The sequence below is a fragment of the Antedon bifida genome, chromosome 3, assembly GCF_963402885.1.
Source record: "Antedon bifida chromosome 3, ecAntBifi1.1, whole genome shotgun sequence".
In the NCBI taxonomy this organism is placed as follows: Eukaryota; Metazoa; Echinodermata; class Crinoidea; order Comatulida; family Antedonidae; genus Antedon; species Antedon bifida.
Genome location: NC_136228.1, coordinates 17,147,401 through 17,161,336, shown reverse-complemented (window position 1 = coordinate 17,161,336; position 13,936 = coordinate 17,147,401). Strand labels below are relative to the sequence as shown.

Here is a 13,936-nt window from a genome sequence, read left to right as displayed (position 1 = left end):
GCATACAGGCTATCTTCATTCAGTAACGCCAACATACAGGTCATCTTCATGCAGTAACACCAGCATACAGGTCATCTTCATTCAGTAACACCAGCATACAGGCTATCTTCATTCAGTAACACCAGCATACAGGCTATCTTCATTCAGTAACACCAGCATACAGGTCATCTTCATGCAGTAACACCAGCATACAGGTCATCTTCATTCAGTAACACCAGCATACAGGTCATCTTCATTCAGTAACGCCAACATACAGGTCATCTTCATGCAGTAACACCAGCATACAGGTCATCTTCATTCAGTAACACCAGCATATAGGTCATCTTCATTCAGTAACACCATCATACAGGTCATCTTCATGCAGTAACACCAGCAAACCGGTCATCATCATTCAGTAACACTGGCATACAGGTCATCTTCATTCAGTAACACCAGCATACAGGTCATCTTCATTCAGTAACACTGGCATACAGGTCATCTTCATTCAGTAACGCCAGCATACAGGTCATCTTCATTCATTAACACCGGCATACAGGTCATCTTCATTCAGTAAAACCGGCATACAGGTCATTTTCATTCAGTAACACCGGCATACAGGTCATCTTCATTCAGTAACACTGGCATACAGGTCATCTTCATTCAGTAACACCAGAATACAGGTCATCTTCATTCAGTAACACCAGCATACAGGTCATCTTCATTCAGTAACACCAGCATACAGGTCATCTTCATTCAGTAACACCGGCATACAAGTCATCTTCATTCAGTAACACCAGCATACAGGTCATCTTCATTCAGTAACACCAGCATACAGGTCATCTTCATTCAGTAACACCAGCATACAGGTCATCTTCATTCAGTAATGCCAGCATACAGGTCATCTTCATGCAGTAACACCAGTATACAGGTCATCTTCATTCAGTAACACCAGCATACAGGTCATCTTCATTCAGTAACACCAGCATACAGGTCATCTTCATTCAGTAACGCCAGCATACAGGTCATCTTCATTCAGTAACACCAGCATACAGGTCATCTTCATTCAGTAACACCGGCATACAGGTCATCTTCATTCAGTAACACCAGCATACAGGTCATCTTCATTCATTAACACCAGCATACAGGTCATCTTCATTCAGTAATGCCAGCATACAGGTGCAATTTAATTGTCGTAGCCTTTAATGCAAAGGTTTATGTCTGATTAATTATGTTTTACCTTTCATATTTTCAGAACAGAATGTGTAGGCTTACTTTTACACTAGAAGCTATCAGTAATAATAATTGTTAAATGAACACACTGTATTTTTGAAATGGAAAGGTACGTTTTTTGTTTTTTTTCAAATCCAACAAAAATAACCAGATTAAAATGTTTGAATAGTTAGCAATACTTTAAAACTTTCTTAAAAAATTATGAAATCATAAATATTACAATTAAAGTATGGCAAGCCTCAGCTGTCTGAAGTATTCAAAATATTATATTATTATATCATTTTTTTATTATATTATATATTGTATTGTAATGAAATATACGTTTTGCATTATATTACTTAGTTTTAGCATTATATTATATCTATTTCTAATATATTATGTGAAAAATGTAACAAATTATTGACTATTTGTATTATATTATTCGGTTTTGGCATTATATTATGAACATTTACTATTATATTATGAATAAAATACATTATATTATAATATAATTGTATTATATTAAACGCATTTACCTTACTTTATAACATACAACATTATTATATTATACGGATTCGTTAGTTATATTATTATTTTGTATGATGTTTATTATACGTCACGACTTATTTCAGTTCTTCTAACTCTTTCTCTCCCTCCCCCTGTTCACTAGCAATCAGCGGCAGAATCTGAATTGTGTGACTGTTGAAGAATAACTAATTATCTTTACTACGTACTAGGCCTAGGCCTACTAGGGGATCTAGCCTAGACGTAGCTAGTTAGACAAGTGACCAAGGACCACCGGACAGCTACAACTAATACTACAATACAATAATACTACTACAATAACTACTACTGCTACTACATAGGCCTAGCTAGTAGAGTACTAGGTAGCTACTACTAGGCTCTAGGGCGTATGTATGATGTTAACTACTAGGCCTAGGCCTACTACTAGTACTAGAGGCCTAGGCTAGGCCTAGACTTAAGTTGTAGTAGGCTAGGGCCGGGCCTGCTGCCTTAGGCTAGGCTACTACTACTACTACTAGGCAGTCAGCCCATGATGGGTATGAGTAAGCCAAAATGTTGTATAAGTAAACCAATATTTGGGTACGAGCGAGTTGGCATGGGTACGGGTTGACCTGTATCCTTCTAGCTAATCGTACTAGGCCTAGGCCTCAAGTAAGTCTACGCTACCCAGTCCGGCTACAATATGGTTTATTTTGTTTTATAGCTTTATTGATAGCTGGTAAAATAATATATGAATTTATTTGTAATATTGTAATGTATACATAATATAAGTAATTGCCATTGCATTTATTATTATTAATTATATATTATACGGTTACCCCTTAATTATACTATAGTATAATTTCCTTGTTATATTTTACAATATTTTCTTCATAATTCTACAATTTTGTCTTTCACAGCACAAATTTATCATACTGAATCATCACACACCAAGTCTCATAAATTTCTACTGTATTTGTCCAAGCTACTCCAGCTACATGGTATTGCCTTGAGGCTAAACTACACGGTATACTGGCACTACCATCATTCCTGGCTCGTCAACCTGGACCACATAAGCACAGTTTCAGTTTCAGTTTATTTACCATTTCAATTTCTGAACATAAGAGATGAACAACTTATATGGATGGATAACCGTAAGAGCGAAGCTCGTTTACCGGTCACCCGTTAGTGCAGTGACATTACAGACAACATAAAGACAGGACAAAGGTGCAATACATAACAAGACATGTGAACACTTATAATATATTTATATAAAGGAGAAAGTTAGATATTATAATATTTCTTTTCGATCATACAATGATAATTTTAAAATTATTTCCTAAGAAGTCATACTACTGATTCAAAATAGTGACTTACACCCTGTGGTCAAGGATTTATTTTCTCTTATGCTTATTTCCTCCAACATACAGAGTACATAGGACTTTTTTATTCATAACTGTTGAATTGCATCCCAATACATAGTACCTATTGGTATTATATCTAAAAATACAAAGGCGGCTAACACAGATAGTTCCATATACAGTACTCTCTTATAATTAGATGTATCTCTCCAATCTACTCCCAACTACCTAATCTAATAATAGTACTATTATTATTGCTATTACTACTTGATTTTTTGTATAGGCCAATGGCATCAATGTTTTTCTCAAAGCAAATTAGCCTAATAATGCCACATTTAGACACATGATTCATTGATTTCTGATATTCTGTACTTGTGTATGCATTACTAAAATAGTAGATAATATATTTAATTTATAATGTATGTATAAACATTCAATTTTTTTTTCACATTTTTAAATTTAAACATTATTACAATACCTACCTTTCTGATATTGTTACTATTGTATAATATTTTTTGAGGCAGATTGTTTTCAATAAAAAAAAATTTTAAACAATGATTTTGACTTATACTGTACTATGTTAGTTCAGGAGATGAAGTGTGTGTGGGCAGAATCTGGTGTGAGGTGTATATTTGTCACTTTAAGACCTAAATTAGATGTTTCTGAAGAAAAGAAGTAAAAGGATATGCTTTCAAACAACTTCAAGAAGATTTACACAAAAATAATTACTTTCCAATAAAATAGTATAACAGTGTATATTACAGTACATTGAATAAACTCGAGCGGAATAATAACGCACATAAAAAAATATTCATTTTCTTTTCGAAAAGTGCCCTCTGTAGTTTTCTATTAATTTATTAATAATTATTATTAATTAATAAGTAATATGAACATATTTTTAACATTCAATGCTGGAAGCTGGTTCTACTCCTAACAAAGTTTCATACCTCCAAATTTCATCAACGTATTCAAAGCACTTCAATATTAAATATCACATTTAACATAAAAAATCGGGTTTTGGATAGAATTTTGCTTAAAAACATATACAAAAAACATCGATAAAAAATACTTTTCGTATTCAAAAACATTTGATACTTGGTATAAATGTTCACTATATGTTGCTCTATTCACAGAAACAAAATTGCATTCATGAACGTTTTTTGTTGGTTGTTTTTTCAAAAACGTTATTAGGTTGAAAAAAATGAGTTGGAATTGTATGGTCTTTCATAAGTGTACATTTTGTAAAAACGTAAATTTAAAAAATCAGTGATATGGCTTGATAGTTATTTTTTTTTTGCAATATGGATGGAGCAACCTATATTGAACATTTATACCAAGTATCACATGTTTTTGAATACGAAAAGTATTTTTTATCGATGTTTTTTGTATATGTTTTTAAGCAAAATTCTATCAAAACCTGAATTTGTAATGTTAAATGTGATATTTATTTAAGTGCTTTGAATACGTTGATGAAATTTGGAGGTATGAAACTTTGTTAGGAGTAGATACAGCTTCCAGCCTTAAATGTAAAAAATATGTTCATATTACTCATTAATTAATAATAATTATTAATAAATTAATAGAAAACTAGAGAGGGCACTTTTCGAAAAGAAAATGAATATTTTTTTATGTGCGTTATTATTCCGCTCGAGTTTATTCAATGTACTGTAATATACACTGTTATACTATTTTATTGGAAAGTAATTATTTTTGTGTGAATCTTCTTGAAGTTGTTTGAAAGCGTATCCTTTTACTTCTTTTCTTCAGAAACATCTAATTTAGGTCTTAAAGTGACAAATATACACCTCACACCAGATTCTGCCCACACACACTTCATCTCCTGAACTAACATAGTACAGTATAAGTCAAAATAATTGTTTAAAATTTGTTTTTATTGAAAACAATCTGCCTCAAAAAAAATTATACAATAGTAACAATATCAGAAAGGTAGGTATTGTAATAATGTTTAAATTTAAAAATGTGAAAAAAAACTGAATGTTTATACATACATTACAAATGAAATATATTAACTACTAGGTTATTTTAGTAATGCATACACAAGTACAGAATATCAGAAATCAATGAATCATGTTTCTAAATGTGGCATTATTAGGCTAATTTGCTTTGAGAAAAACATTGATGCCATTGGCCTATACAAAAAATCAAGGCAATTAGACAAAATATTTATATAAACAATTATACTAATATTGGTAGGCATAAAATAAGTGTATATAAACTTTTCTTAAATAATAACAGTATAGGGCCTTACCAATTTATTTAATACATAATATATGAACTATATTCCACAAAAGAAATGGAAATGAATTTATATGGACATAATGATTATCAAAACTAGTCAATATAATTAAATTTTAAACTCATTACCAACATTATAAATACAATTTTAAAAAGATGAGAATGCAAGTGAATATCAGATTCATAGTCCTCATTATACACAATGATTTTCTACTATCACATATTAAAATATAAAACAATCATGTAGCCTTTAATGAATTTACATGGAGGTCTATTCAAATAAATTTAAATAAAAGTGTCATAATATGTCTTCGTCTCCAGTTCGTAGAAAATGAAGTTAAAATTCCATTCATTTCAACAATAAAAAATATTCAAAATATCCTGCCAGTTTGCGTTCAAGAGTACAACCTGCTTAGTTTTTAATAACAGTACTGCTTTCTATACACATAACTTTGATTTCTGCAAAAAAAAAAAAAAATCTCTGTAATAATGTACTTTAATTACTGTAATAATCTAGGTATAGATTATGTTGACCGGGCCAGTGACAGGGCGTTCGACTGTACTACCATAAGTCCTCTAGGTGTATACAACTTACTTCTTGTCTACAAAGTGTATAGTAGTATGCTAATAGTACTATTATTAGATTAGGTAGTTGGAAGTAGATTGGAGAGATACATCTATTTATAAGAGAGTACTGTATATGGAACTATCTGTGTTAGCCGCCTTTGTATTTTTAGATATAATACCAATACCAGGTACTATGTATTGGGATGCAATTCAACAGTTATGAATAAAAAAGTCCTATGTACTCTGTATGTTGGAGGAAATAAGCATAAGAGAAAATAAAGCCTTGACCACAGGGTGTAAGTCACTATTTTGAATCAGTAGTATGACTTCTTAGGAAATAATTTTAAAATTATCATTGTATGATCGAAAAGAAATATTATAATATCTAACTTTCTCCTTTATATAAATATATTATTTTATCCAAGGGGTTGCAAACACAAGTGTTCACATGTCTTGTTATGTATTGCACCTTTGTCCTGTCTTTATGTTGTCTGTAATGTCACTGCACTAATGGGTGACCGGTAAACGAGCTTCGCTCTTACGGTTATCCATCCATATAAGTTGTTCATCTCTTATGTTCAGAAATTGAAATGGTAAATAAACTGAAACTGTGCTTATGTGGTCCAGGTTGACGAGCCAGGGATGATGGTAGTGCCAGTATACCGTGTAGTTTAGCCTCAAGGCAATACCATGTAGCTGGAGTAGCTTGGACAAATACAGTAGAAATTTATGAGACTTGGTGTGTGATGATTCAGTATGATAAATTTGTGCTGTGAAAGACAAAATTGTAGAATTATGAAGAAAATATTGTAAAATATAACAAGGAAATTATACTATAGTATAATTAAGGGGTAACCGTATAATATATAATTAATAATAATAAATGCAATGGCAATTACTTATATTATGTATACATTACAATATTACAAATAAATTCATATATTATTTTATTATGATAAGGAAATCTGTTTTAGAATGAGAAAAAGCCATCCTAACCCAGATTTGAACCCAGCTATCAATAAAGCTATAAAACAAAATAAACCATATTGTAGCCGGACTGGGTAGCGTAGACTTACTTGAGGCCTAGTACGATTAGCTAGAAGGATACAGGTCAACCCGTACCCATGCCAACTCGCTCGTACCCAAATTTTGGTTTACTTATCCAAAATTTTGGCTCACTCACCCACTCGTACCCACCATGGGCTGACTGCCTAGTAGTAGTAGTAGTAGCCTAGCCTAAGGCAGCAGGCCCGGCCCTAGCCTACTACAACTTAAGTCTAGGCCTAGCCTAGTACTAGTAGGCCTAGGCCTAGTAGTTAACATCATACATACGCCCTAGAGCCTAGTAGTAGCTACCTAGTACTCTACTAGCTAGGCCTAGGTAGTAGCAGTAGTAGTTATTGTAGTAGTATTATTGTATTGTAGTATTAGTTGTAGCTGTCCGGTGGTCCTTGGTCACTTGTCTAACTAGCTACGTCTAGGCTAGATCCCCTAGTAGGCCTAGGCCTAGTACGTAGTCAAGATAATTAGTTATTCTTCAACAGTCACACAATTCAGATTCTGCCGCTGATTGCTAGTGAACAGGGGGAGGGAGAGAAAGAGTTAGAAGAACTGAATAAGTCGTGACGTATAATAAACATCATACAAAATAATAATATAACTAACGAATCCGTATAATATAATAATGTTGTATGTTATAAAGTAAGGTAAATGCGTTTAATATAATACAATTATATTATAATATAATGTATTTTATTAATAATATAATAGTAAATGTTCATAATATAATGCCAAAACCGAATAATATAATACAAATAGTCAATAATTTGTTACATTTTTCACATAATATATTAGAAATAGATATAATATAATGCTAAAACTAAGTAATATAATGCAAAACGTATATTTCATTACAATACAAGATATAATATAATAAAAAAATGATATAATAATATAATATTTTGAATACTTCAGACAGCTGAGGCTTGCCATAATTAAAGGGCTCATTCTCATCATATTATTATTTCCATCAATCGTCATTTTCATAAAATAATGTAATAATTCATTATTTCTTACATTTTAACAGGAACAAATTAGAAAAAGCTTTGTTGTCCAACAATGATTTGCAAACAATTAAACAAATTTGTAAGACGCAACCAGATCTTGTGAAATCTATCGATAAGGTATTTAAAACAAGATGTACATTATTTTTATAATATTATCAAAGAAGAAATTCTTTTAATTAAAGTTTAAAATTATAGAGAATGTAATTTTCTTTATTAGTTATTATAACATTTTTTTATATAATGAATTACAATTATTTTGCAATATCACACTGATGATGGAGGTATAACCTGCATGTACTGATTAACAACATTAGGCTAAAAATAATAATATAAATACACACTGATGATGGGGGTATAACCTGCATGCACTGATTAACCACATTAGGCTAAAAATAATAATATAAATACACACTGATGATGGGGGTATAACCTGCATGTACTGATTAACCACATTAGGCTAAAAATAATAATATAAATACACACTGATGATGGGGGTATAACCTGCATGCACTGATTAACCACATTAGGCTAAAAATAATAATATAAATACACACTGATGATGGCGGTATAACCTGCATGCACTGATTAACCACATTAGGCTAAAAATAATAATATAAATACACACTGATGATGGGGGTATAACCTGCATGTACTGATTAACCACATTAGGCTAAAAATAATAATATAAATACACACTGATGATGGGGGTATAACCTGCATGCACTGATTAACCACATTAGGCTAAAAATAATAATATAAATACACACTGATGATGGCGGTATAACCTGCATGCACTGATTAACCACATTAGGCTAAAAATAATAATATAAATACACACTGATGATGGAGGTATAACCTGCATGTACTGATTAACCACATTAGGCTAAAAATAATAATATAAATACACACTGATGATGGGGGTATAACCTGCATGCACTGATTAACCACATTAGGCTAAAAATAATATAAATACACACTGATGATGGGGGTATAACCTGCATGCACTGATTAACCACATTAGGCTAAAAATAATAATATAAATAAATCAAAGCTTAGCAGAATCTAAATGAAGCATACAAAACATGATTTTGTGAAAAATGTTAAAATGAGAGAAAAAGTAAAGACTTGATTACAACAAACCAAATAAAAAACTAAATAGTTTATTTGATTTATGAACTGATTTAAAGTGTACAGTTACCTGTCAAATAACATAAATCTTTATTTTTCTCAATGAAAAATCTTCCTAATAGTAACCTACAATGTTGTTTACATTTTTATGACCGTAAAACAAATATAAATTGCTCATTATTACTGTATGTACTTTAAAGATAACGATTGACAATGGTCTAATTAATTGTAAATACGAAATAAAATGGGACAACTACATTGACTATTAATAAACTAACAAATTAAAAAATGTTTATGTTAAAAATAGAATCTGATTTCAATAACGTGCTCCCGCCCTTTACTTACTTTATAATAAAATACTTCTGTCAGTCTTATCACACACAGTATGAATATGGCCTTTTCCAAACAAACATTTTGCACAAAAGGAAGAGAAATGTAAATAATGTTTAGTTTAGTAAAAATGTTTGAGCAATGCAATTTCAAAAAGAAATTTAATATGAAATTATTCTTTTCAAACAGTGCCGTATCTGATCTTATGACTTTTTGGAAAAAATGATTCTATTAAAGTTGCCAGTTAAAATTTGATATACTGGTAATTAAGTGCCCACAGATGGTTATCGAATACATAAACTTCCGTAAATAACTGAATATTGTCTAAGGGTCTGTTTCTGCTGCATACAAAATAACCGGTTAAAATCGGTGTGAATAAATTAAAATCGGTGTGAATAAATTAACTCCATTTTCTTGGCAGCAGAAACAGGACAAATTTGTGGTAACCGGTTAAAAGGCAGCGCAAAATAAGTGGTTAAAAACACCAATTTAAATCGGTGTTAGAACGCCGTTTAACCGGTTATCGCTGAGCAATTCTTAGCTGCAACACGAAATAACGGTTATTTGATTGACAGTTGTGACCCCGGGTCAGATACCGTCGCGAACCATGTGTGTTTTCCTCGTGGTTTTGACAGTCGAACGAAGAAGTGAACATGCATGTGGATGAATGAAATCACAAGATATGTTATTCAGTTGTGGGGGAGAAGAGAAAGTACGGGGAAGGATGGCAGGCAATAGAAAAGATTCACAGATATATAAGAGCATTTTTGCGAAAGTAAAAGAGGAATTCGGGGTGGAGTTCCGAAATACCCAAGTTAAACAATTTGAGAAGGGTATGATCCTATAAACACCAAAACGGAAACAAAAGGGACTCAGAATGTTGCAAATACCTACCAAACGAGAATAGATAATGGTTAATTAATTATGAAAACCCAAATTTTATAGCAAAAATCGTCCGAATTTATGTTAAAAACGATGAATTTAGCAACAAAAACTGAAACTAAACGAGCGTATTTATGGCACGCCCATAGTGCCTTTAATAGGAGAACAATGAACAATCTTACTTTGATTGGGTGTTAAAAATCAGTACCGAAAGTATGTACCAACTTTCTCTACCATCTATTATAAGTGAGAGAGTTTGTACGTCTGTTTGTTTGTTATACAAATTTTTGTTACTGCACGTAACCTTACATATGGGGTATCAAAATGACCGGAATTGTACCGGGAATGTTCTAAACTATATTTGAACATCATCCGCCATCTAGGATCCAAGTTAGGGGCCAAAATGGCCCACTTTTTCCCACTTGCGATGTTTGTTCATTATAAAAATTTCTGTTTCTGCATGTAACCATTCATATGGGGTATCAAAATGATCGCAATTGTACCGGGAAGGTTTTAAACTACATTTCAAAAAAGTCTGGGAATTTGATTGGGGGGGTGGGGGGGGGGGGGGGGGAGTTGGGAGTTGGGGTTCAGGGATAGTGGGGATTTTGCTTAGGCTAGGGGTATTAGAGGCTATCAAATTGTGGTTGGAAAAAGTATTTTAATTATTCACTAGGAAGGGGCTGGGAGTTTGGGGTGGGGATGTAGGCCTATTCTAACTGTATTAGGAATGTTTTAAACTACTTTTGAAAACTGCCACTGAGGGATTATGGAATGGGAGTGATGAATAATTTGTACATCACCTAGTATCTGGGGTGTGTTTTGGGGAGGAGGAGGAGCAGCGAAAATACTGGCGTAATGAAGTAGCCTATATGATTGGAAATGTAATAGGAAAAGTTACTATATTTGAACTGTCCAGGGGAGGAGCTAAGGTTTGTTGTTTGTGGCTGGAATGGTGAGTGGAGAAAGAAGGCTGGGGGACCACAGTATCTAAATTATTAGCCAATATGACACCTATTCATTTACACAGTTTACAACGTACTTAAACCATTATAACGACTACCTCAGCAATGTATACTCCTCCCAATTTAAAGCTAAAGTTAAATTGAATTTGTGGGAAGAATTTGTTTTTAAAAAAGAGTGTGGGGTGTTATTGAAGAGGGGTGGAGGTTGGTGAGTATAGGGAGATACTGGCGTTGGGTGTTATGTACTGAGAAGGATTTAAACTAATTTTGAAACCCGCCCTGGGGCGGGTATAATTGCTAGTTGAGTATAAATTCTAGAAGTTGCACTTAATTTACTGAAATTTCCCATTACCTAAATTTATATGTAAATTCATTAAATTGCTTATTGGCCTCATATTGTTAACATCTAAACATTTGTTTGTACAATTTTATGAAATATGTATTTTTTTAATGTTCAAATTTTGTGATTGATATTTTACAGTAAGTAGATTTTAATGATTACTTACATTAAGTAATAGGCTAACAATCACTAGATCTGATCCATGGTAATATATTATATTTTGTTTTCATTTATCGATAATGATAATTAGGATTTTATCACATTATTTAGCAGTAATTGTTGTTGTTTGTATTAACAAAAAAACCCAATTTCACATAATGTCTGTTGTCAGTATTTATAAACATCATGATTATGATTCCTTTCCAGGATGGTGACACTCCATTACATTCATATCTGAGGAGTCCTCTATATGCACCTACCTTAGAAATCGTGACGTGTCTCATTCAGCATGGGGCACCAGTAGCATGGCAAAATAAGGTAATGTACAAGGATTTGCTAGTGTAATAAGCTAACATTCTATAGATCTGCTGAAGTAAACCATTTAATGAGAGAAAAAAAGTAAGCACATTAACAAAAATTAAATTTGATTAAAACAAACCAAATAAAAAAATAACTAAATAGTTATATATGATTTATGATAACTGATTTAAAGTGTACAGTTTCTATCATATAACATAAATCTTTAATTTTCTTAATGAACAAAAAAATCTATTTTTGTTATATATTCAGTTATTAATTAACAATTATTGACAATGGTCTAATTAATTGTAAATATGAAATAAAATGGGACAACTACTAAACATTTAAAAATGTTTATGTTAAAAAAATTAATAGAATCTGATTTTAATACAAAAATAATTATTAATTAAAAACCTGCTCCCTCCATTACCGTACAAAAAATGCTTCTGTCAGTCTATCCAGCTAATTATGAAAATGGCCTTAAAGAAATCCTTTTCCAACCTAGGATCTTTTAAAAATGAAGAGAAATGTAAACAATGTTTTGTTAGTTTTCAAAATCTAAATTGTTTGAGTAATGCAATTTAAAAAAGAAATGTAATATGAAATTATTCTTTTCAAACTGAATGCTTTTAAGAAAAGTTCCGTCTCTTATCTTAAACTTTTTTGGAAAAATGATTTCTCGTTAAAATATAATATACTAGTAAGTGCTCACAGATGCTTCTCGAATACATGAACTTTGGTAAATAACTGAAAATTGCACTGTACACAAGGCAAATAAATACAGATATGATGGAATTTATGTAGTCAAAAATAATTGTCATCCTGAGAATTACCTTAATTTTGTTTATTATATGGTATTGTTCACCAAATTCCTGTCTTGGTACATTTGATGATGGGATGGTATCAGGCTTCATGATATGATATGATCTTCATCGAGGAAAATGATAAATTTGTTTTGATCGTCAATATAGTACACTGGTTTTCATTAGGTGTTAGAAATTAGTACCGAAAGTATGTACCAACTTTCTCTACCATTGGGTAAAAATTCTAGAAGTTGAACTTAATTTACAGAAATTTCCCATTACCTAAATTTATATATAAATTCATTAAACTGCTTATTGGCCTCATATTTTTAATATCTGAACATTTGTTTGTACATTTTTATGAAATATGTATTTTATAACGTTCAAATTTTGTGATTGATATTGTACAGTAATTAGATTTTGATGATTACTTACATTAAGTAATAGGCTAACAATCACTAGATCTGATCCATGGTAATATATTATATTTTGTTTTCGTTTATCGATAATGATAATTATGATTTTATCACATTATTTAGCAGTAATTGTTGTTGTTTGTATTAACAAAAAAAAAAAACAATTTCACATAATGTCTGTTGTCAGTATTTATAAACTTCATGATTACGATTCCTTTCCAGCATGGGAACACTCCATTACATGAATATCTGTGCCATGAAGACCCTACCTTAGAAATAGTGACGTGTCTCATTCAGGATGGGGCACCAGTAGCATTGCAAAATAAGGTAAATCTACAGGGATTTGCTAGTGTAATAGGCTAACATTCTATAGATCTGCTGAAGTAAACCATTTAATGAGAGAAAAAAGTAAGCACATTAACAAAAATCAAATTTGATTAAAACAAACCAAATAAAAAAATAACTAAATAGTTATATATGATTTATGATAACTGATTTAAAGTGTACAGTTACCTATCATATAACATAAATCTTTAATTTTCTGAATGAACAAAAAAATCAATTTTTTTTATATATTCAGTTATTAATTAACAATTATTGACAATGGTCTAGTTAATTGTAAATATGAAATAAAATGCGACAACTACTAAACAACTAAAAATGTTTATGTT

General features: G+C 31.4%; 1 protein-coding gene and 1 long non-coding RNA gene across 2 annotated transcripts in view; both read left to right on the top strand.

Moving 5' to 3' along the window:
• LOC144838181 (uncharacterized) overlaps positions 1–13,936 on the top strand; it is a 160,082-nt gene that overhangs the window by 34,347 nt on the left and 111,799 nt on the right. The gene's annotated exons all lie outside the window — the stretch shown is intronic.
• On the top strand, positions 1,232–11,990 carry LOC144837953 (uncharacterized). Its single transcript, XR_013611585.1, has 3 exons — positions 1,232–1,318; positions 7,963–8,059; positions 11,954–11,990. It is a non-coding gene; the product is annotated as an uncharacterized LOC144837953 (long non-coding RNA).